The sequence below is a fragment of the Apodemus sylvaticus genome, chromosome 11, assembly GCF_947179515.1.
Source record: "Apodemus sylvaticus chromosome 11, mApoSyl1.1, whole genome shotgun sequence".
NCBI lineage: Eukaryota > Metazoa > Chordata > Mammalia > Rodentia > Muridae > Apodemus > Apodemus sylvaticus.
In genome coordinates, this window is record NC_067482.1 from 92,644,274 (window position 1) to 92,649,482 (window position 5,209).

At 47.7% G+C, this 5,209-nt stretch overlaps 1 pseudogene; it reads left to right on the forward strand.

Moving 5' to 3' along the window:
* Positions 1-663: 663 nt before the first annotated feature.
* On the forward strand, positions 664-4,551 carry LOC127696798 (ribosome biogenesis protein NOP53-like; annotated as a pseudogene).
* Positions 4,552-5,209: the final 658 nt, after the last annotated feature.

Here is a 5,209-nt window from a genome sequence, read left to right on the forward strand (position 1 = left end):
TAACCAGAGCGTTCCAGCCAAGGGTCTGGGCAGCCCTTCCCCCAGAGGTTCTTTTTTATATAATCTAGACATTTTTGTCTCTCTACTTTCTTCTTCTTCTCTCTCTTCTTTCCTTCTCCCTGCTACACTCTTTCTCTTTGTCTTTTCCCTATCCTCTCTGTCCCCTTCCTATGATGACATCCCTGGCCTTGTTCCTTGGCACCAGTGAACTTGCCCACCCAGAGCACTTTCCTAATAAACCTAGTTTTAGATACTTTAAACTGGCTTGAAGTGGCTCATTTCTCCATCACAGAAATAACTCATCAGAATCATGTGTGGATCACCACATTGTCTTGGATAGAGGTAGAAGGGATGACTTGAGAGGCAAACTGGAAACCTAGCCTTTCCTAACTCAGACCAGAACTATAAGACAAGTTGGTATAGGAAGGTTTTGGATATACACAGCTCATGATCTTCTCTGTGCTATCCTTCTATCGAGGTTCATGTTGTCTGTGGACAACCTGCAACAGCTGCTTCACGGAGCAGAAGGCAGTGGTGAATGTCATGTGACTGGAAAGTATGTGGTCTAGCAAGAGTAAAAGTCAAACTTCCTGTGGCTGCTGAGGAATCTGGCTCATGGGAGAGACACAGGTAGTTAAGGCTTGCAAGCTTATACAGTCTGAAATGAGTGTCCGGGAACATCAGTGTGAAACGGCTGGTGAGTCTAAATCAGGGCTATTATTTTTTATTAAATATTAATGCTACACATTCCTGCAGGGTGCAGAGAACAGATGTTAGACATGACATCCTGTCATTTTTATCAATGTCTGGATTTCCAATGACTATTAAATTTGATAGTATAAAACACAGGAAGAAACAGTTAATACTCCATTTCCATCCGTGGCTCTCTGCTGACATTGGGCTCTAGAGAATCTATAGCTCTCTAGAGTATTTGTTTAGGGGCAGAGATAAGCTGAGATGGTTGTCTCCTAGTAAACTGTGTTCCTTTGGGCTTCTGGCTGGACAGCAGCCCATTTTGTAAGCACAAAATTTTCTTGTTAGTTTTAAGAAAACAAATAAACTTCAAATAACCCTAGCTTTAATGGCAAAAAACCTCCACAGAGGATTCTCAATTTTCTTTCTACCTCATGTGTCTAAGTCATTTCTCTTAAAATTACCCTAGATATAAAAAGTAAATAGTGAATTAATTAATTAACTAATGAACTAACTACCAATAGCCACATTCCCGCTAAAAGACCATGCACAGAGAATCCAAGCAGGTGGGGAGGACCTATTCTGAGCGAAGTCACTGTGACATAAAATGTGGCTTATGGTGATTTAGTACCAGGAAATATTTGCTAAGTAGAAATATCCGGAAAGAAAATCAATCTTGGTCAGGTGCAGTTTATAGTAGGCCTGTTCATAAAAAAATATGTCCAAGGCCCATTCCTCACAAAATCACATTACTTAGATGGAAAAATATACAGCTAAGAATATTTGTTGTCCCTGTTGTCCTGTAATTATTTAAGTACTTTGGTCACCATGTCGCAATTTCGGTTATATCTTCAAGGGAAGGTGGACTGTTAAAAGAGAGAAAAAGGAGATGTCTTATTCCTTATTCCTTATTCCTTGCATTAATTGTTTCTTATAGAAAATGGGGTAAATTTGAGCTCATGAAAGCCTGCTGTGTGCTGGAGAGATGGTTCAGTTCAGCAGTTCATAGTGCTTGCTGCCCTTGCAGAGAACTGCAGTTCAGTTCCCAGTACTCACATCCGAGTGGCTCACAACTGCCTGCAACTCCAGCTCCAGGGGGCCTGACACCCTGTTCTGGCCTACACACACACACACACACACACAGAGACACACACACAGAGAGACACAGACACATACACACACACACACACACAGAGACACACACAGACACAGACACATACAGACACACACAGACACACACACACACACAGAGACACACACAGACACAGACACATACAGACACACACAGACACACACACAGACACATATAGACACACACAGACACACATATACACAGATACATACTGACACACACAGACACACATACACACAGACACATACTCACACAGACACACATACACACAGACACATACAAACACACACAGACACACACACACACACACATGACAACATTCCCAGAAATAATAAAGCAAACCTTAAAAAAATAACAAAATTATCAAAAGCTGTCAATGAGCTGGCGTGGACTTGGACTACCCTGACCACTGAGAGAGGAGTCAACACGCTTCCATTTGTATCCATTAGGCTTAGCTTCTGCTCTTAGCTGAGGAGGTTTGCTCTGTGACTCAAAGACTAAAGTAGAGCCTTCTGATCTTAGCAAACATGTTGGTGCATGCTACTAACTAGTAAATGAAGTGCTAGGTTGTGGAATTAAGCTGTGCCTTTAGTGTGGCTTGGATTGGTTTTTGAGACAAGGTCACATGGACCTAAGAGTAGCTTTGACGTTGCTATGTAGCCAAGTATGATCTTGAAGTCTTGAGCCTCACGCCTTTCCTTCTCGTGCTGGGATCACAGACACAGGCAACCATGCCTGTCTGAAAGGCACTCTTTGAAGAGTCCCTTTCTAGGAAGTGGTATGGCAGAGGAGTGGAAACCCCTCTGTCAACTGATTTAAGTTGAGAAGAGACAGTGTAGGTGACCTTGGATGAGACCCCGTGCAACATATCACAGGACATGCTTCTGGGAAGTAGGGTCAGGAACTTGGCCATGGTACAATTCAAAAGATGACAAGGCCCCGACAACGACCCAAATGTCTGACCATGCAAGCCTATCAGCAAACGTAAGCATGATTGCCGAGGGAACCTTGCTAAGAGGAAACTTATGTTCTTCGTTGGGTGTCACACCAGTGAAGTGAGCACACAGAATAGATGAATGGGCAAGTGTACATTTAAGAGGCAAAGACAAGGATGTAAGGACGATCTGACTCCGTGTGACATCTGTCACCCCACCATTTGCCAGGGTTGGTCTGAGTGGTCTGGCTAGATACACAGGTGTCCGCATCCTCCCTCACTGATCCATGTGTGTCCCTCCTGAAGCTGCAGTGCTCAGTGGAAGAGGACAACCTTCCCTGAACTGGGAAAGGCAGGAGAACGGATCTTTAGTCAAAGGTAGTTGTACTCCCAAGCAAGATCTTAAGAAGCTGAGACAAGATTTAAGAAGAAGGCTGCGGGTAGTAACAGGGGCAGTAACAAGTGCGGCTCAAAAAGCCAGGCAGACTCTGGCTTTCTAGGGCTGTGACCCACCTCAGTGGATCCCGCTCCGATGCTGCAGCGGCGAGGCCCCAGAAACAAGACGCGGCTGGAGACTTGGCTGAGATGCCGCTGGGCTTAGAGTTAGACCAGTTCCTGGAAGACGAACGGCTACAAGAACAGCTTGTTGGCAGAGGCCAACGAAAAGTTCTTCGTGGATTCAAGAGAAAAGGACCAAGCAAGAAGAGGAACTGGGTCCAGAAGTCACAGCTTCTCCAGAAACCCCTACGGGTTGACCTTGCCCTTGAGAATCATTCTAAGAACCCCACTCCCAAGACATCCTTGCGCATCAGGTCCCTGTTGCCACGAAGCTCAGGAAAGGATGAGTTATGGGAAAAACTGGCGAAACAGGGCGAGCTGCCCAGGGATGTGCACAAGACACAGGCCCGGCTTCTTAGCCCTCCTGCACCAAAGGCCAAACCTAGGCCAGGACATCATTAAGTGGTCCTTCTATGACCTCTAGAATCCAGACGACCCTCTGGACACACCTTTGATTGGTCAGGATGCATTTTCTTCTGGAGCATACCAAGAAGGAAGGCGTGAGGCGGCCACCACGCCTCCACATCAAGCCTTGTCAGGTGCCTGCACTGAGGTGATTCCTGCGGGAGCCTCCTTTGACCCAACCTTTGAACATCACCAGGCCCTGCTTCAAGAGGGCCATGAGGTGGAGCTGCAGTGAGGGAAAGAGGCAGAAAAGCCAGAGCGACAGCTGTCCCTGCCCACCTCAGAGCAAGCTGCCACTCAGGAGTCGGCGTTTCAGATGTGTGAGATCTACTGGAGGAGTCTGAGGGTGCGGATGAGCATGAACCAGGCTGTGCTGAAGAGCAGCCAGAGGCTGATGACGGGGCCACTGAGACCTCGCTCACTGGTGCTGCTGGACCTGAGAAGAGGGTGGAGAAGACAGAGCAGCAGCTGAGGCAGGAGAAGGCAGCTCGCAAGCTTCAGCACCAAGAACTCTTCGGGCTGCGTGGGATCGAGGCCCAGGTGGCCCCGAGGCTGGCAGAACTGGCACACCGATGGGAGCAGCGGTGAATAAAGCAATTATAGAGGCTGGCAAGCCCCAGAGGCTGGGACGGCTCAAGTACCAGGCCCCTGACATGGATGTGCAGCGCTGCCTGGTTCCCTCAGGACCCTGAAGTCAGAAGGTAACATTCTCTGAGACAGGTTCAAGAGCTTCCAGAAGAGAAACAGGACTGAGCCCCGGGAACGAGCCAAGGTCAAGCACAAGTACAAAGTGAAGCTGGAGAAGCAGGCTTTCCGTGAGATTCCGTGAAATTCAGTTGTAGCTGTGCAGATGTCGGAGCTCCGCCCCTCAATAAAGTGCTGTGACCCCACCCCACCCCCACCCCCGCCGCCCAGAAGCTGCGATAAGTCTCTTGCAGTCACAGTATGAACAACTAGTAAGTCTTAATGGCCTTAGAAAGAGTGGCAACAGCCTGGGCATAGATTGTCTTTGTAGTGATGCCGAGTTTGGGCTGAAAGTTCAGTTGGGTGGCTGAAGCCACTACGTAGCTGCAGAAGGGACAGCTGGGAAATGAAGAGCCACTGGAAACACGTTTCACTCTTTCTAGGACCTAGCTAGGCAGAGTACTGCCATTTAACACCTAGACTAGTGTCCCCAAGGAACATAATTCTAAGAGGACCAACCACCAAGCACCTGACTTTCTTATTCCTGTTTCTAGTTTACAGACACGGGGCCCAACCCCGCATCTGAAGCCACCTGGAGAAGTTTGGAGACAGAAAGACACAACTCCTATTGAGTCTCTGCCTAGCATGCTGAGCCCAGCCGCAGCTTTTCAGCAACAGAGTGAGGGGGAATAAACACGTGGCCTGGGTGGAAACTCCAGAGATGTTTACAGCCATGGAACCAAACACAGGAGGTGACAGGTGGGCCACATTTGCATAGGTTGTCTCCACGTGAATAAATCGTG